The sequence below is a fragment of the Ostrinia nubilalis genome, chromosome 28 (genome assembly GCF_963855985.1).
Source record: "Ostrinia nubilalis chromosome 28, ilOstNubi1.1, whole genome shotgun sequence".
Lineage (NCBI taxonomy): Eukaryota > Metazoa > Arthropoda > Insecta > Lepidoptera > Crambidae > Ostrinia > Ostrinia nubilalis.
Window position 1 is genome coordinate 7,568,663 of NC_087115.1, and position 21,402 is coordinate 7,590,064.

Here is a 21,402-nt window from a genome sequence, read left to right on the forward strand (position 1 = left end):
AACCTAAAAAATCATCAAAAATATGTAATAAAACTATTTTAGAGTGTAACATTTATGTGATTTGTACATATAAAATGATGGCATCTACCCACATCGGGTAGAGTAATGTTGCTTTTTATTATTTCTCATATTTGAAGAAACTAGGTATTTGTCAGGTAAAAGATAATTATTAAAAGATGATTTAAGAAAATTAAAACATGTTATAAAATAACGTATTACCTAATTAAGTTAGGATAGTAATCCTAAAAATTTAAAAAATTTAAAAACTAGATTTGGTAAAAATATTATGAGAAAAAAAAGTCACCTTACTGTAGTACCTTAGGTGTCATAATTTTGTATGCACAAATCACACAAAAGCTACACTTTACAATTATTTTTAATGATTTCCTAGTAATTTTGACTAAACGCCCTTGGTCAAAACCACTTTTGAGTTTTGACTGTTACAATTATAATAAATTAGTATAGTTTCGAAAGTTATTTGGATCAGCTAATAAAGTATAACTAGTAGGAAAAATATTTACACAACCTGGGAAAATATATGTTGAGACTTAATCTACTAAAAAGCGTGAATGTAGTTTTTTTCGAAGTTATATTTTTATATTAAAAATAATTGGATTTTAAAAACGGTATTATGTAGGAGTAAAGTAAGTGGATGTACTTTACTGGAATGAAAACCTTCCTACTTGTAATCTTACTTACCTAACTTTTATACCAAGTACAATGACATAGTTTTAAGCTACTATGAATTAATAATGTTTAATCTATTAAGAATTTGGAATAATTAGAGTTTGGTTTTCGTTTGTCCTTAATAATTCTATTCTATCTGCATTATAATAAGGTCAACTGGTGGACAGACTGCCCTATGGAATTAAGTCCGCTATTTGTAGTTTTTCGAAACAATAATAATAATTAAATAAATAAATAAAATTAAATTGGTTTCGGTTATTACTAGAAAGTAGACATTTATGAAGTTTTATTTAAAAGCGTCATAATATTTATTTTCTAAATTCGCTTTTATATCGAAAATAGTTTCTTCTAGTTCGAAGATATCAAAACGTCTACTTAAATAGTTTCATAAATTGTGTGCATTAAATTATGAAGCTACGGAAAATCATTCTATTTCATTTAAAAGACCATAATTTATTAAAAATATGTGAAGAAATGGTATATTACATATGAAATACCATAATATATTAAATATTTAAGCTAAATCATCAATTTACCCTTTCATAATACCTTACCTGGGTGTCCCGTTACAACCTATGAAAACCTACAAAACTATGTAAATTGTCATTTATTACCTTAGTTTTGTAGTTTTGTGAAATAAAAATAGACTTACGTCCTGAGTAACTTGCCTAGGACGAATATTTGATGGGCGTAAAGGTCTTTTTATTGTAATTTTGAGGGCGTAAAGGAAATCTATCTCAGTAAATACAGCTCTAGTCCAGTTTTTCAATACCTCTTCGGAAAATGCTGTGAATTTTAAGCACTTTCTTCATAAGTCATAATTTAATAGCTCAAAAAACAAAAAAGTTATCGTCGAATAAAAAAATAAAAAAACGTTTTTTGCTTCTCCTGAAAAGTCGTACTTTGTCCTTTACGACCTTTGAGCCCAGAGGTATCGATTTATTACTTATAGGCGTATTTAAGAATTCTAATAGTGCTAAATAAAAATCACCTCCCTCGTGATGCACTTTCCTTAGCATTGTTTTTATTGTTTGCACTGCCCTTTCTACCTGACCGTTTGACTGAGGATATCTAGGTGATGAAGTAATATGCTGAAATTTCCACAATTGGCTAAATTCTTTGAACAGGTTTGAAGAAAATTCAGGTCCATTATCCGACATAACAATATCAGGTATCCCCTGCCTACTAAAAATACCTTTTAATGTTTTAATGACATTTAGTGACGTCATATTTCCTATCTCAATAACCTCTATATATTTGCTATAATAATCAACTACGATAATAAACGTATTTTTTCCGAAGTGAAAAATATCAACCCCCACCTTGGACCATGCCCTATCAGGTATTTCGTGAGATAAAAGCGACTCTTTTGGATTTTCTTTATGATGCGATAGACAAGCCTGACAACGTGACACCATGTCCTGTATTTGGCTGTTCATATTAGGCCAGTACATTATTTCTCGTGCCCTGAGTTTGCATTTTTCTACTCCCAAATGTCCAATGTGAACTTTTCTTAACATTTCCCCACGCATACTTTTTGGTATTACAATGCGATTACACTTCCACAGCATATCATAAGCCACATATAATTCATCACGACAGTCCCAGTATGGTTTTAGTAATACTCCTAATTTACTTTTATGCTCTGGCCAACCATTTTGTATTGTATTCTTAAGCTGCTGCATTTCTTCGTCCGACTTGGTACATCTTTGCAATTCAATAAAATGCGAATCTGTCAACGGATTACTCACCGCTATCGCACACACCTGCGCTCCCGCGCCCATGTGGTCGCGCGGCTCCGAGCTGCCGCTGCCGTCGTCCGGCGCAACGGCGCGCGATAAGGTGTCTGCTATATATAAATACTTACCTGGTTTGTATTGAAGTGTAAAAGTGTAAGGCTGCAGTCTCATTAACATCCTCTGCAAACGGGGCGGAGCTCCTGCTATCGGTTTATTGATGATACTCACCAAAGGCTTATGGTCTGTCTCGATGGTTACATCACAACGCCCATAAATATAGGTATAAAACTTTTCACACGCATACACGCATGCATAAAGCTCTTTTTCGATCTGCGCGTAAGATTGCTCAGTCTTTGTTAACGACTTGGATGCGTAGCAAACCGGTTTGTTATCTTGTAACAGACATGCGCCTAAACCATACTGACTCGCGTCCACTGATAATGTTATGGGCTTTTCTAAACTATAGTATTGCAGCACTGGTGGACTAATTAAACATTGTTTTAACTCATCAAAACATTTATTATGATGCTCATTCCAGTGCCACTCGACTTCTTTTTTTAATAATTCTCTTAATGTGTGTGTTTTTTCTGACAAATTAGGTATGATTTATGAAACTGCCAACATATGTTACTAGCCCTAAAAATCTTTCTAAATCCTTTATGTTCATAGGTTTAGGTAAATCACTTATCGCATGTATACGTGAATCATCCGGACTTATTCCATGCTGACTAATTTTATGCCCTAAATACTTTAACTCTGACAAACCGATTTTGCATTTATCCATATTTAACTTTATGTTGATTTGTCGACATCTTTCTAAAACCTTGCGTAAACATTTATCATGATTTTCTTTATTATTTGCATAAATTAATAAATCATCAACAAAAAGAATAACACCCTGTATATCAACAAAGTAATCGTATAACTTTTTGTGAAATATTTCTGATGCTGAAGTAATACCAAATGGCATACGTAAAAATTTGTACCTACCGAACGCAGTGTTAAACGTACAGAGGTCTGTAGACTCCTCATTTAACTTCACTTGATAAAATGATTGTTTAGCATCTAACGTACTGAAATATTTTGCTCCTGATAGGTTTGCTGTTATCTCTTCTAATGTAGGTAATTTAAAATGTTCACGTTTAATTGCTTTATTCAAATCTTTGGGATCTAAACATATACGTAAATCACCATTAGCTTTCTTCACCACTGTCATGCTATTTACCCATTCGGTTGGCCCTTGTACTTTAGCAATAATTCCCTGATCTACCATTTCATCTAACTTTTGTTTCACTTTGTCTCTCAAGGCTATAGGTAATTTGCGCGGCGCATGCACCACGGGGCGTGCGTCATCACGCAACTGCATTTTATATTCGCCGGGAAGGCAACCAAATCCCTCAAATACATCTTTATAATGTTTTAATATATTTGTGCTGGACACCTCACTCTGCAAACTGGCAATACGTTTTACTAAATTTAACTCTTCGCAAGATATCCTCCCTAACACTGGCGGAGAAGCCACATCAACTATAATGAAATCTAATATATACGAGTTATCTTTGTGAATTACTTTTAACATGCACTTTCCTAAAACCTTAATCGAATCACCTGAATATCCTACTAATTTTACATTTGATTCAGATATTTTATCGACTCGTAAACCTATTTTCAGTGCATATTTTATAGGTAAAACGTTCACATCAGCTCCAGTGTCCAGTTTGAATTTAATTAAGCAATTATTAATTTTAATATCTATTAACCAATCGCTATTTTTAGTAACACTGTATAATCGGCGTACCTGGTCCGAATTATCCTCCCGTACCGTATACACCCGCCCACGACACATTCTCGCAAAATGATTAGGCTTATTGCACTTATTGCACCGCTGGCCGTATGCTGGACACCTTACTTTATCATTTTCGTGACTTAATCCACAATATTTACACTTTGAGGTAGACGTACGCACTGCACGATACGGTTGTCTGTTTGAATCCGATGACGTCATCGCTGGACGGATTTTGTTTCCCTGCGACTGCGCGGTACGAGCGCGGGCGCCGCTCGCCGCCTGGCAAGGGCAAACTTGACCGTTATAACTCGCTCTGCGCCCCCGCTGCTGAACCATGTGTATATCCTCTTCGATCTGATGAACATTCCTCTCTTGGTATCCCCCGTCCTCCTGCTCCGTTTTTATTTTTCCCGCTTGCGCCCGAGACATTTCTGCAATCCGACATATGTCCAATGCTTTCTTTAGTGTGAGTTCAGATTCTCTCAAAAGCCGTTCTCTTAAGGCATCCTCTCTTAGCCCACATATAAGCCTATCCTTGATGAGTTCATCCTTGAGATCTTTCAACTCGCAAGTGGCCGCTAGCTTGTTCAGCTCGAAAACGTATTGTTCTACACTTTCGTTTTCTAGCTGATTACGTGTAAAAAATCTGTGTCGTTCAATCGTTAGGTTTTTCTTCGGCAAGAAAAATAAATCAAACTTCTCCAATAATACCTTCACAGATTTAGGGTCTCTCATCTCCGAACTGCTCATAAACGTCGCGGCACTTTTCACCAATTATGTGAAGTAAAATACTCACTTGAACATCATCAGGCTTAGTATCCAATTGGCAAGCTTTGAAGTAGATTGAAAACGCACTTTTCCATTTCGTCCACTGTCTATTCAAATTTCCGGACGTTACACTCAAAAGGTCCTTTTCAAAATAAGCATGCTTGATTGCATTTCTTACGGTTTTCACTACTTGATTTGTTTGTACAGTTGATTAATGTCACCACAAAAATTGAGTTTCTTCTTTTTACTATTCGATAATAATTATTACCGACTGCGCCATGTAAAGGTGCAGAGGACGGGAGACGTGGTAATACACCGAGGTCTGGGCATTGACTGGTTTATTGTAGAAACATTTGACAGTTAAATATAAATTGATTTCAGTATACCCACACTGTCTGTGGCGTGGAGCATATGATCCACAAAACATGGGTTCACATTTCGCGGCACAGCACGCTCAATTTTTTTTAGATTGCATTAAGATTACTACAGTACGTTCCTGACGAACCGGGCTGTATAATAACATTAGCTTTGGTCACGGCCTCGAAGGAAAATAAAAAGTTATCTGTCATCAAAGTTACTCTATTTTCATTCCGCACTTTGCCTACTTGCCGCCTTGATTATACTACGTTGGCAGACTTAATATTCCTTGAAATTTGTATTAGATCATAGAACGGTAAATAATCTTCAATTATTTATCTATTTTGTGAGGTTTGTTAGCAATTTTCATTGAAAAGCTGTGATGAATGCAAAAGTACCCTAAGTATGAACGACGTCTGTTCCGATTCATTGATTTTTAAATGATCTAAATTACCACTAATCTCTAAAAATGTTTCTTTTATTAGTTGCAGTATTTATTATTTTAGCTAAATACGTAAACATGAGGCATATTCTGATGTAAAACGTGAGAAATATCAATAAAAGTGTGTAACGGTTTTTTGTGGATCAAATGCTCCAAGCTCACAGACGCGGTTTGACATTAGTTTGAAGTTTTTTTTGGTGGGGTGACTAACATGGATTGCCGTTCGTCGGCTTTTTTATTATGACTTTAAATTAATTTGACTATTTATTTTATTGTATTTACGTCAACTTTTTATTTTTATTAACATTAATAATAAAATAAAAAAATCTTTTAACTGTCATTGGTATATTTCTTTGGCACTTGGTACAATTATTCTTCATTCTCCTGGGCAGGTTATAGTATACTTACTTCCCACGGCAACGGGAATTAGCGGGAAAATCCTTATGTATGAAAAATCTAAACCGCTTAAGTTAGACGCTTGAAATTTGGCATGCAGGTATCTTAGTAAACTTAAAGCTTAGTTACAACAGGATATTGCAAAATTCCTACGGGAACGGGAGTTAGCGGGAAAAAACATTTGTATGAAAAATCTAAACGACTTAAGTTAGACGCTTGAAATTTGGCATGCAGGTACCTTAGTAAACTTAAAGCTTAGATACAACAGGACATTGCAAAATTCCTACGGGAACGGGAGTTAGCGGGAAAAAACATTTGTATGAAAAAATCTAAACCGCTTAAGTTAGACGCTTGAAATTTGGCATGCAGGTACCTTAGTAAACTTAAAGCTTCGTTACAACAGGATATTGCAAAATTCCTACGGGAACGGGAGTTAGCGGGAAAAAACATTTGTATGAAAAAATCTAAACCGCGTAAAATGGGATCCACTCGTACGAAGTCGCGGGCGGCCGCTAGTTATTGAATAAACAAAAAAACCCAACTGCGTAAGAATGAATTAAAAAGACAAAAACAACATTTGATGCCTCCGACTGCATTTGTGAAGGGTGCGTGACAGTTTATATAAGTTTATATGATATAAATTCATTTCAATAACGTTCATATTGTATAATAAACGTATATTATAATAACACTTGATATAATTTTTTAACAATTATAATGTTTACTTCATATAATAAATCATTTCTAATAATGTCATTTCAGATACCAATCAAAACGCATAAAGACATTTGATATAAACTTTACTTAACCTAAGACTCATTTGATGTAATTTTGTTTAATATAAATAATATTTCATATAACCATTACATAAAATAAATATTATTTGTTATAACGACTATTTGGTATACTCTTTAATTGACATAATTTCTGATAGATATAACTTTTAGTATGTTCTTCTTTAGCTTGACTTATAAATGACTTTAGTGACAAAAACGAATCGCCGTAAAACCGACTCCACGTAGTCTTGTCTGCCCTACCCCTAGAGTGTAATTTAGAAGCGCGTAGGCACGGAGGGGCGAGGCGGCCCGCGGGCTGAGGAACAGGTGGCTGGAAGCGAGGCGCGGTGTCGAGCGAAAGCCATCTGCGACAATTAGCACGCGAGGGACCGCCAGAGCCCCGCAGTGCCGGAGCCGTGACAGAAGTCTCAAGTTTTTAGTCAAATTTGCATGCTGCATGCCTGCTTGCTTGCTTGCTTGCTTGCCTGCTTGCTTGCTTGCCTGCTTGCTTGCCTGCTTGCTAGCTTGCTTGCTTGCTAGCTTGCTTGCCAGCTTGCTTGCTTGCCAGCTTGCTTGCCTGCATGCTAGCTTGCTTGCTCGCTTGCTTGCTTGCTCGTTTGCTAGCTTGCTTGTTTGCTTGCTGCATGCAATGCTTATTATAACAATTGAACTTTATATAAAATTATTATTGTTATATGATTTAAGTTTTATAGGAAAAGAATTTTATCTCATTTGATTGTTCGACACTTTATTTTTACATGATTTGAATGTTATTTGTTTTAAATTTTATACATTGTAAGTTTTATAGAAAATATTCATTATATCAAACAATTTTATATCAGTTAATAGTTATTTGTCTTAAAATTATTCGTTTTAAAATTATATTATTCGTTTATGATAGTAAATAATTATTATATAAAATGATTTTATATAATTTGATGTTATATCTTCTAAGTATTATATGATATGTAGTTATATCATACATTACACACCCTTTGTGAACACTAAGGCTGAGTTGTCTTGTTTTTATCTTTTTAGTTCATTTTACGCAGTTGGGTTTTTTGTTTATTCAATAATAATTGATTTAAATTTACTAGAACTTTCAAACTGGAAGCCTACGCTTAAAGTGGAAGTTTTTTTCAACATATTTTCTGTTGCTACATATTGTTGTTTTTTTGCAGCAGAGCCATATCTCGTCGAGCCCGTTGAGCCCGTCGAGTTCGACGAGCCCGGCGAGCACGTTCAAATTGTCGAGCCGCCACATCGGATACGCCTGGTCAGCCAGCCGAGCGAGAAGAAGTGGACGCAACATACAATTTATTATTAAAAAGGGTAATCCTTTGACATTTTAAGACTTTTCAATACATTTTCTATTACTCCTTTTATTTAATTAGTAAATCTCGGGATTTATTAGATTTTTTTTGTGTCGGATAGCCCATTTTATATAGCGGAATGACTTTACCATCACGCTACGACCAATAGAAGTAGAGCATTAATGAAAATTGTTGCGTAAACGAAAAAAAATATTCAAACGATCTTTACGCGTATGAAGTCGTGGGCACAGTTAGTTTTTTTTTATAACGATAAATTGATAATACTTTAAATAGCTCCATTTACATTTCATTCGAAGGAAGAGGCCTATCTAACAGAAGCATATTGTATTTTTTTTCCAGACTGAAGTGTAGCGGAATGGTCATTGGTCCCCTTGCAGCAGCTGCAACCGAGTTTTATTTGGCTTTCATGATTATCTTATAGTTAATCATTGTTGTCTTTGTGTTGACGAGTAAATCAAGTTATTGTTAACTCTTCGACCCTGGCATACGTAGTAGTCATGAGTATTGTTCACGTTAGTAAGCCAAAAGCAATAAATGTCAAAGTTTAGTTGCAAATTAAAGCAGTAATAATACAAGCGTTTTACTTTTTCAGTGGTTCTCTAGATTACTTTAAAATTTGGCAAGAAATATTCGTTCATGTTCTTACATTATGTCCATGTTGCGTATTGATATTTTTTTTTTGTTTGTTTATGCATTAATTTTTCGGTACAAACTCTAAGGAGAATATTTGTTTTTGTTTGTATAGTGTTAACTGTAATTGTTATAAAATCATAATAATAATTATCTATGAATGTTATAAAAAATATTATTTATAATTTTCTTTTTATTTTAGTTTAAGATATTGAATAAATAACATTAAAACCTTAGGTAAAAGCTGATAAAAATTTAAAAGAAGAATTTGTTTATGTTTGATTTATATTTTTTGTCTGTGATGTTCTACTTCTTTCAATAAATAAAAATCATAATAAATCAATGGATTTTGATTTTATTAACCTACTATATAACTAGCGAGAGGTCATGGGTTCGATTCCTGCCTAAGAAAAGAAAGACAACAGCCCGGCAAGCGAGAGGTCATGGGTTCAATTCCCGCCTTAGGCAGTTTTTATTTTAATCTGAAGTTTCTAAGATGTTGCTAAGAAATAATATTTACGAATATGCAAATTTTCATGTCAGTAATAGCATTCAAAACATTTTCCCTCCGCTCAGCTCCTTTCCGCTCCGCTCCGCTCCTCTCCGCTCCGCTCCGTTCCTCTCCGCTCCGCTCCTCTCCTCTCTGCTCCGCCTTAATGGTGGAAACCGGCCCTTACTTAAAGTAAGTATTTTTAAATGATCGATTCAGATAATTCTTATGAAAAAAAAATCTAATAATAATAATTTATCTTTCAAAATGTTCCAACAATATACTTCTAACATCCCTTTTTAATAAAAAAAATGTCCAGAGACATTAATAATGTGTGTGTGAATAATCATCGGAAGCCGTCGGAAGGCGTTATCCATACTACCTTGACCCATTTTGGCCATTTTTGTCTGATTTTGTTAGCATTTATCTCATAAATTTTCTTAGAAATCCATTGAAACCTTGCAAGATGTTATGTTCAGATTAAACCTAGGTAAATCTAGTTTCTGGAAAATGTAACTTTTACTTACGTTATCAGTTCTAAACATACAGAAATCCATGTCTTGTAACTACCGATTTGTAAGCAAAAAAACAGACCCATTTTTGTTTATCTCTCATTTAAATTCCATTGTAATTACAAATGAACCACTTATATTCTCGTCTAGCTGATATACTCAAGTTACTGTAAACATCTGTTTCAACACTCTAAAGCCTTGGTTCTATCGAATAAATATTTTTATGTCGACCTCAGTTTTGATGGTACTCTGAGTAAGTACTTAGTTTTTCTATGAAAGTTTCAAACATGTTTTGTTGAAGATATTTGTATGAAGAGGGTTGGTTTTTTGTATCAAATCTGTTAAAATGTGTGTTGGGGATTAAATGAAATACATAATACAGTCAAATATTCGTTTTTATTACAAAAATCCTTAAAACTAAGTTTAAATTTTCGTCACAATTATTTGGTGTAGTATACAAGCTTTATTATAACATTTCTGTTGGAAAAACTTATTAAATTAGTACCATAAACTAATATTTAGTATTCAGTAAAAATATCATGGCTTAGTTCCTACTAGAAGCGGAGATATTAGTGTTTTTATGAACAAAGGCGTAAAAAATACCCTGTCTGTGGCGTTGGAGCATTAAAATTTGCTCCGCACACGCGCTGGAAATCGCAAGATGGCGCTGTCCGCTATAGAGGAAAAAGGTACCTACTTATAAAGAAATAAAAGTAAGCACTAATAAATACTACATAAATATCAACTATACTAAGTTTTACTCTTTGTTTTCATATCTGTAGTAACTAAATAGGGATGGCGCATTATTTACATTCATAGTTTCATTAATTAGTCAAAATTAACAATTTTATTCACACGTACTGTTATTGTACTATTTTATTACAGTCATAAACAAACAACAAAATAATTATGCCCGGTAAAGTACCAAAAACACCGGGGACATGTCTTTATTACAAATACAGAAAGATCCAGCTCGAGGTTTACACAAAACACAGTTTATTTTTTTATTTAAAGACTTTATTGCACACACATAAGAATGTTCCGTACAAAAAGGCGAGCTTAATGCCATAAGTCATTCTCTACCAGCTGACCTTGAGCAAAACAGAGATATTGAGTAGGCAGTGCTGTTCAATCAAGTTTATTGTATAATCAAAATTTAAATAGGTTAAATATTTTCTTTTAATTTCTACACATTAGTCGACATTTAAAATAATTTTCGAAGTTTATATAAATTTTATCCAAAAAGAGAATCATCACAATATGAGACAGCACCAAATAAACCATTTTTATTGATCAGTCTATGCTAAATGTTCATAAATGAATAATATAAAATAAGTCTTCTTCGTCTTCGTCTTCGTTTCAGCCAAATGACGTCCACTGCTGGACAAAGGCCTCCCCCAAGGTTTTCCACAATGAACGGTCCTGCGCTGCCCGCATCCAGGCTCTTCCCGCGACCTTTACCAGATCGTCGGTCCACCTAGTAGGAGGCCTGCCCACGCTACGTCTTCCAGCCCGTGGTCGCCACTCGAGAACTTTCCTGCCCCAACGGCCATCGTCTCTACGAGCTATGTGCCCCGCCCACTGCCACTTGATTTTAGCAATTCTGCCTCATCATAATGGGCCTCATAAGAAGGCTCAAGGTCACCCAAAGGGCGATGGAGCGGGCTATGCTCGGAGTCTCCCTGCGAGATCGAATCAGAAATGAGGAGATCCGCAGGAGAACCAAAGTAACCGACATAGCTCGCAGAATTGCTAAAATAAGTCTTACGATTCATAAAATAATATTGAAATACTTCATTATATCGCTTGCTCGTGTAAAAAAACATACATTACGTGATACTATTGACATACATTGTCTAAATAAATACAATGTAAAATCATATCAGCAAGTCATCAAAAATAAAAGTAAGTCTTACTCTCTACATTAGAAGATCCATTTTAATACTTAGCACACATAAAAGGGCATGTTACTTAGCTCTTTAGTGGCGAGCCTAGCTGCGGGTCTAGTCAAAACGCACTTTAAAATCGCAAAACCATCGCAAACCAGTCGCAAACAAATAAACAAATCGCAAAAGAGGTCGATAACAAAAAAGGCTTAGTCAAAGGGCAAAAAATCGAATCGCAAAGCCCTACCTATCGATAATCGAAAGACTGGATTGAAATTTCCCATACAAACATACATTTAAGACTCAATCAAAATCGAATCGAATCGCAACACCCGCCATTTTCATTGCGATTACTAAAACCCCGGTGATAAGCTTCGATTCGATCGAAAACCAATAGGGTGAGTTGCACGTATGACGTTAACCGGTGTTTTTTGTATGGAGTTTGACAGATTTTAAACGTTTGTCAAAGTTAAACTAAGATGGTGCAACCCACCCTAAGGCTGTTTTGACAAATCCGTATCGCGATGTCGTTTTGACAGTTAGTTTGACGGCGAAGCATAGACGTAAACAGAGAGCAGAAAGAAGGATGAAACAAATTAAAAAAAAAAGCTAAAAAAAGTAAAAACAATCGCAAAGTCATAGACATTTTTTTAACTTTTATTCGATTTTGAATGAACTTTTATATCGCCGCGTCGTTGGTGGTTCAATGTGCATTTTGGCTGCCATTTTCCGATCGAATCGAATTACTGGTGACGCGGCGACTGACATTATTGAAAACTTCCTATTGGTTTGCGATGGCATTTTGACTAGACCCACTCTGTTCAGTGTGACATTGCAATGGCTGGCACCTGACTGTGGCGTGGAGCATATGCTCCAATGTCAAAATGGCCCTGTCTGTGGCGTGGAGCATATGACCACAAAACATGGGTTCACATTTCGGGGCACAGCACGCTCAATTTTTTTTAGATTGCATTAAGATTACTACAGTACGTTCCTGACGAACCGGGCTGTATAATAACATAAGCTTTGGTCACGGCCTCGAAGGAAAATAAAAAGTTATCTGTCATCAAAGTTACTCTATTTTCATTCCGCACTTTGCCTACTTGCCGCCTTGATTATACTACGTTGGCAGACTTATATTCCTTGAAATTTGTAGTAGGTAGATCATAGAACGGTAAATAATCTTCAATTACACTATGCAACACCAAAGAAATCACTGATACCCCGAGTGATGATTCGTATTAGGTATACTTAGTAAACAACAGAAAACAAATTCATAACTTTGTATCACGTCCCAAAACATAAATAATAGAAATCTTACTTTATTTACGTTCCGCAACATTTGGTTGAGGGTAGTTATAAAATTTTATCATTGATGTGTACAAAAGTCATCAGAACATTTAGATTACTCATAAATCTACAAAATGCCGCGTGTTTGTTTTAATTCTCTTGACTTATTTTGTTACGTTTGTGGTCAATTTACTCCTAAAAGTGAAAAAAAGGCAATTTCGCCTCTGTTTCAGACGTGTTATGAAGCTTATTTTAAAATTGCCATTAAAAATAAAGACAAATCGTGGGTGCCTAAAATATGTTGTTTAAAATGCTACAAATATTTGACGGGTTGGCACAAGGGTAATATTAAACAGATGCCTTTTGGTATACCAATGAAGTGGCGTGAAACCAAAAATCACGTAGACGACTGTTACTTCTGTTTAACAACTTTGAAAGGTTTTTCATCGGTCCTGACATAAAAAAAATTATCAATGATCCTGCTTTTTATCGAGCCTTAGTCCTACTGAAAAAAATGCATATGGGTGGCTTTTGTCGACGTTACAAGAAATTTCCTCGGCAATCACAAATCACCAGATTTTCATGAAAAAATCCTGTTAATTTTTTATGCTGGATGCGTATCACAAACTAGGATGCAATAATGTCATTGAAAATTCATTTCTTACACTCCCATTTAAGTTTCTTTCCGGATAACATGGGTTCAGTAAGTGATGAACACGGAGAAAGATTTCATCAAGAAATAGCAGAGTATGAGAAGCGTTACCAAGGTAGATGGGAGCCAGCGATGCTTGCAGATTACTGTTGGAGCCTCCAGAGGTATACTGACACTACTGACCATAAGAGGAAAGCCAATCGTTCAAAAAAAAATTTTTTTTTAATGTAGAATAACAATCTATGTCCATATTTCGTACAATTTTAAATAAAACCAATAAATGCGTTTCACTAATAAACTTGATGTGATACAACAATTTTATTTCAATACTAGCGGCCGCCCGCGACTTCGTGCGCGTGGATCTCGTTTTACCCCCCCTTCATCTATCTTACGCGGTTCAGATTTTTTCATACAAATGTTTTTTCCCGCTAACTCCCGTTCCTGTGAGAATTTTGCAATATCCTGTTGTAACTAAGCTTTAAGTTTACTAAGGTACCTGCATGCCAAATTTCAAGAGTATATCTTACGCGGTTTAGATTTTTTCATACAAATGTTTTTACCCGCTAACTCCCGTTCCCGTGGGAATTTTGCAATATCCTGTTGTAACTAAGCTTTAAGTTTACTAAGGTACCTGCATGCCAAATTTCAAGAGTCTATCTTACGCGGTTTAGATTTTTTCATACAAATGTTTTTTCCCACTAACTCCCGTTCCCGTGGGAATTTTGCAATATCCTGTTGTAACTAAGCTTTAAGTTTACTAAGATACTTGCATGCCAAATTTCAAGCGTCTAACTTAAGCGGTTTAGATTTTTCGTACAAAAGGATTTTCCCGCTAATTCCCGTTCCCGTGGGAATTCCTAAGTATCCTATAACCTGCCCAGGAGTATGAAAAATAATTGTACCAAGTTTCGTTAAAATCCGTCAAGTAGTTTTTGTTTCTATAAGGAACATACAGACAGACAGACAGACAGACAGACAGACAGACAAAAATTTTACTGATTGCATTTTTGGCATCAGTATCGATCACTAATCACCCCCTGATAGTTATTTTGAAAATATTTTTCATGTACAGAATTGACCTCTCTACAGATTTATTATAAGTATAGATTTCAAACAGTATTAAGGTGGTGAATCATAATTACATACTGTGAGTGAACCCAGTGAATTTTTATTTTTTTAAATTTGTTGCATAGTGTTATTTATCTATTTTGTGAGGTTTGTTAGCAATTTTCATTGAAAAAAGCTGTGATGAATGCAAAAGTACCCTAAGTATGAACGACGTCTGTTCCGATTCATTGACTTTTAAATGATCTAAATTACCACTAATCTCTAAATGTTTATTTTATCAGTTGCAGTATTTATCATTTTAGCTAAATACGTAAACATGAGGCATATTCTGATGTAAAACGTGAGAAATATCAATAAAAGTGTGTAACGGTTTTTTGTGGATCAAATGCTCACAGACACGGCGTGACATTAGTTTGAAGTTTTTTTTGGTGGGGTGACTAACATGGATTGCCGTTGGTCGGCTTTTTAATTATGACTTTAAATTAATTTGACTATTTATTTTATTGTATTTACGTCAACTTTTTATTTTTATTAACATTAATAATGAAATAAAAAAATCTTTTAACTGTCATTGGTATATTTCTTTGGCACTTGGTACAATTATTCTTCATACTCCTGGGCAGGTTATAGTATACTTACTTCCCACGGCAACGGGAATTAGCGGGAAAATCCTTATGTATGAAAAATCTAAACCGCTTAAGTTAGACGCTTGAAATTTGGCATGCAGGTATCTTAGTAAACTTAAAGCTTAGTTACAACAGGATATTGCAAAATTCCTACGGGAACGGGAGTTAGCGGGAAAAAACATTTGTATGAAAAATCTACACCACTTAAGTTAGACGCTTGAAATTTGGCATGCAGGTACCTTAGTAAACTTAAAGCTTAGTTACAACAGGATATTGCAAAATTCCTACGGGAACGGGAGTTAGCGGGAAAAAACATTTGTATGAAAAAATCTAAACCGCTTAAGTTAGACGCTTGAAATTTGGAATGCAGGTACCTTAGTAAACTTAAAGCTTATAGTTACAACAGGCAGGATATTGCAAAATTCCTACGGGAACGGGAGTTAGCGGGAAAAAACATTTGTATGAAAAAATCTAAACCGCTTAAGTTAGACGCTTGAAATTTGGCATGCAGGTACCTTAGTAAACTTAAAGCTTCGTTACAACAGGATATTGCAAAATTCCTACGGGAACGGGAGTTAGCGGGAAAAAACATTTGTATGAAAAAATCTAAACCGCTTAAGGTAGACGCTTGAAATTTGGCATGCAGGTACCTTAGTAAACTTATAGCTTATAGTTACAACAGGCAGGATATTGCAAAATTCCTACGGGAACGGGAGTTAGCGGGAAAAAACATTTGTATGAAAAAATCTAAACCGCTTAAGTTAGACGCTTGAAATTTGGCATGCAGGTACCTTAGTAAACTTAAAGCTTAGTTACAACAGGATATCGCAAAAATCCTACGGGAACGGGAGTTAGCGGGAAAAAACATTTGTATGAAAAAATCTAAACCGCTTAAGTTAGACGCTTGAAATTTGGCATGCAGGTACCTTAGTAAACTTAAAGCTTAGTTACAACAGGATATTGCAAAATTCCTACGGGAACGGGAGTTAACGGGAAAAAACATTTGTATGAAAAAATCTAAACCGCTTAAGTTAGACGCTTGAAATTTGGCATGCAGGTACCTTAGTAAACTTAAAGCTTAGTTACAACAGGATATTGCAAAATTCCTACGGGAACGGGAGTTAGCGGGAAAAAACATTTGTATGAAAAAATCTAAACCGCTTAAGTTAGACGCTTGAAATTTGGCATGCAGGTACCTTAGTAAACTTAAAGCTTATAGTTACAACAGGCAGGATATTGCAAAATTCCTACGGGAACGGGAGTTAGCGGGAAAAAACATTTGTATGAAAAAATCTAAACCGCTTAAGTTAGACGCTTGAAATTTGGCATGCAGGTACCTTAGTAAACTTAAAGCTTAGTTACAACAGGATATCGCAAAATTCCTACGGGAACGGGAGTTAGCGGGAAAAAACATTTGTATGAAAAAATCTAAACCGCTTAAGTTAGACGCTTGAAATTTGGCATGCAGGTACCTTAGTAAACTTAAAGCTTAGTTACAACAGGATATCGCAAAAATCCTACGGGAACGGGAGTTAGCGGGAAAAAACATTTGTATGAAAAAATCTAAACCGCGTAAAATGGGATCCACTCGTACGAAGTCGCGGGCGGCCGCTAGTTATTGAATAAACAAAAAAACCCAACTGCGTAAGAATGAATTAAAAAAACAAAAACAACATTTGATGCCTCCGACTGCATTTGTGAACACTAAGGCTGAGTTGTCTTGTTTTTATCTTTTTAGTTTATTTTTACGCAGTTGGGTTTTTTGTTAATTCAATAATAATTGATTTAAATTTACTAGAACTTTCAAACTGGAAGTCAAACCCTCTTATCTTAATTAGTGCCTAGTGTGCGCCTACGCTTAAAGTGGAAGTTTTTTTCAACATATTTTCTGTTGCTACATATTGTTGTTTTTTTGCAGCAGAGCCATATCTCGTCGAGCCCGTTGAGCCCGTCGAGTTCGACGAGCCCGGCGAGCACGTTCAAATTGTCGAGCCGCCACATCGGATACGCCTGGTCAGCCAGCCGGGCGAGAAGAAGTGGACGCAACATACAATTTATTATTAAAAAGGGTAAGCCTTTGACATTTTAAGACTTTTCAATACATTTTCTATTACTCCTTTTATTTAATTAGTAAATCTCGGGATTTATTAAATTTTTTTTGTGTCGGATAGCCCATTTTATATAGCGGAATGACTTTACCATCACGCTACGACCAATAGAAGTAGAGCATTAATGAAAATTGTTGCGTAAACGGAAAAAAATATTCAAACGATCTTTACGCGTATGAAGTCGTGGGCACAGTTAGTTTTCTTTATAACGATAAATTGATAATACTTTAAATAGCTCCATTTACATTTCATTCGAAGGAAGAGGCCTATCTAACAGAAGCATATTGTATTTTTTTTCCAGACTGAAGTGTAGCGGAATGGTCATTGGTCCCCTTGCAGCAGCTGCAACCGAGTTTTATTTGGCTTTCATGATTATCTTATAGTTAATCATTGTTGTCTTTGTGTTGACGAGTAAATCAAGTTATTGTTAACTCTTCGACCCTGGCATACGTAGTAGTCATGAGTATTGTTCACGTTAGTAAGCCAAAAGCAATAAATGTCAAAGTTTAGTTGCAAATTAAAGCTGTAATAATTAAAGCGTTTCACTTTTTCAGTGGTTCTCTAGATTACTTTAAAATTTGGCATGAAATATTCTTTCATGTTCTTACATTATGTCCATGTTGCGTATTGATATATTTTTTTGTTTGTTTATGCATTAATTTTTCGGTACAAACTCTAAGGAGAAATTTGTTTTTGTTTGTATAGTGTTAACTGTAATTGTTATAAAATCATAATAATAATTATCTATGAATGTTATAAAAAATATTATTTATAGTTTTCTTTTTATTTTAGTTTAAGATGTTGAATAAATAACATTAAAACCTTAGGTAAAAGCTGATAAAAATTTAAAAGAAGAATTTGTTTATGTTTGATTTATATTTTTTGTCTGTGATGTTACTATTTCTTTCAATAAATAAAAATCATAATAAATCAATGGATTTTGATTTTATTAACCTACTATATAACTAGCGAGAGGTCATGGGTTCGATTCCTGCCTAAGAAAAGAAAGACAACAGCCCGGCAAGCGAGAGGTCATGGGTTCAATTCCCGCCTTAGGCAGTTTTTATTTTAATCTGAAGTTTCTAAGATGTTGCTTAGAAATAATATTTACGAATATGCAAATTTTCATGTCAGTAATAGCATTCAAAACATTTTCCCTCCGCTCCGCTCCTCTCTGCTCCGCCTTAATGGTGGAAACCGGCCCTTACTTAAAGTATTTTTAAATGATCGATTCAGATAATTCTTATGAAAAAAAATCGAATAATAATAATTTATCTTTCAAAATGTTCCAACAATATACTTCCAACATCCCTTTTTAATTAAATAAAATGTCCAGAGACATTAATAATGTGTGTGTGAATAATCATCGGAAGCCGTCGGAAGGCGTTATCCATACTACCTTGACCCATTTTGGCCATTTTTGTCAGCATTTATCCCATAAATTTTCTTAGAAATCCATAGAAACCTTGCAAGATGTTATGTTCAGATTAAACCTAGGTAAATCTAGTTTCTGGAAAATGTAACTTTTACTTACGTTATCAGTTCTAAACATGCAGAAATCCATGTCTTGTAACTACCGATTTGTAAGCAAAAAAACAGACCCATTTTTGTTTATCTCTCATTTAAATTCCATTGTAATTACAAATGAACCACTTATATCCTCGTCTAGCTGATATACTCAAGTTACTGTAAACATCTGTTTCAACACTCTAAAGCCTTGGTTCTATCGAATAAATATTTTTATGTCGACCTCAGTTTTGATGGTACTCTGAGTACCTACTTAGTTTTTCTATAAAAGTTTCAAACATGTTTTGTTGAAGATATTTGTATGAAGAGGGTTGGTTTTTTGTATCAAATCTGTTAAAATGTGTGTTGGGGATTAAATGAAATACATATTACAGTCAAATATTAGTTTTTATTACAAAAATCCTTAAAACTAAGTTTAAATTTTCGTCACAATTATTTGGTGTAGTATACAAGCTTTATTATAACATTTCTGTTGGAAAAACTTATTAAAATAGTACCATAAAGTAATATTTAGTATTCAGTAAAAATTTGATTGTTATAGATTTCTACTTTTGTTATTAGGTTCTCAAAATTAAAGTTTCGTATCTCCGTCTCGGATTTGATAGTAACATGATTAACTTTGTTTAAATTTAAAGTGTTCGAATTTAACCTTTCTCTAACCTTGATTTTGTTGGATGTATAATTCATATTTTCTTTTAAAACAGGGGTTCTTGGCGACCCATCTGAACTTCTCTTCAAACTTCCATCTTGCTTGGAAATTACTGGTTTTATAAGGCTTGGCGAAAATGTTTTACACAGTGCTTCAGGTTCATCGACATTTTTTACTTTTATTATCGGAACTGCAGAAATATATTGTGGCATTTCTCCTTGTCTTGTTTTTGCTGTTTGTCACATCCATATTAACTGTTCTTAAATTTGGACTCCTTGACTTCAAAAGTGGCTCATAATTAGAACCTGCCATTGCTTTTGGTGACTGCACCTCAATCGTAGTTGTCATATTATGTCCATCATCACGAGATAACATTGGATTACCCTTAGCAGTTTCTTTACTCACTATAAAGTTTTTGTGTTTAGCAGACAAATTGCCCACAAACAAACCAGGAGTTGGTGACTGTACCTCAATCGTAGTTGTCATATTATTTCCATCATCACGAGATAACATTGTATTGGCGTTAATAGTTTCTTTACTCACTATAAAGTTTTTGTGTTTTGCAGATAAATTGCCAACATACACACCAGGAGTATTTGGTCCAGGCATCCCAGGAACATGAGGAATTAACTTTCCGCCGTGCAGAATGGTTGTGGGAGTGGCACCGTTTGGTGAGGCCGATGGGCTCAATGGAGGTAAAGTCAATGGATTAAATGCCGTAATAGCACTCAATGGAGGAAATTGAAAATGCGTTATATCATGTAAATTAGGCAGATTGGAACTGGAAATTTCAGGCGTGTTGGATATTGAAATTCTAGGTGTTTGTGGCTGCGGCGTCCCAAGAATTTCTTTGGGCGTCGGAGGATTATGTACCATTGTGCCACCGGAGTGCAAGCCAGACCGAACAACAATACTACTGGCTTCTAAATCATTAGCTAATTTAGACGGTGACAAGTTTTGCTGAATCAATATCGGAGATAGTTGATTTTACTAGGTTCTATACGTAGTGTAGTAGTGCCTCCACAGTGGTCTACTATTTTCACTTCACCCCCGAACATCTGTAAGGACGTTGAGTTGTGTCTCATGTGTGTGGACATTTCTTCTAGTGTTCGAAGTCCTGTTGCACTTGAATTTGAATTACTTTAGGTTGAGAATATAACTCTCCAGTACGGAGAGACACATTTCTATTAGTCTTGGACTATAGTTATTATCTGATCTGCTCTCAATTTTTCTTTTTGGGCTAGCTATTGGCTTAAAGAATAACGGTCATCTGTGACCCAGGCCCGACAGAAACGAGACATACCTCAGTTTTTTTGTCATGTCTTAATTAGTTAAATTATATATTTTTTATATTCGAAATCTATGTATAACACCAAAATATTACCCTTTGTTTTTGTTCAGGCGTTATACACTCGGCATCAAATAAATCGTACCTCCCGCGACAAGCACTTATCAAACGTATGCATCCCCACTTCCCACCAACATTGGTACCATTTGAAAGCCTAGTTTTAAATTTTATTTCATTAAAGGAAAGGTTTTTACCCCAAAAATGTGTCTTTACAAGGATCCAGAGTCACTTCTTCAAAAAATAGGTAGTTACGCTATAGCCATTTTTTATGACTATAAAACTATTAACTTGGGATTAATCGCTATCCATCTGTTAAAGAGGACACGTGAGA

At 35.0% G+C, this 21,402-nt stretch overlaps 1 long non-coding RNA gene across 1 annotated transcript in view; it reads left to right on the plus strand.

The window, feature by feature from the left end:
• LOC135085510 (uncharacterized) overlaps positions 1-21,402 on the plus strand; it is a 302,780-nt gene that overhangs the window by 90,420 nt on the left and 190,958 nt on the right. The gene's annotated exons all lie outside the window — the stretch shown is intronic.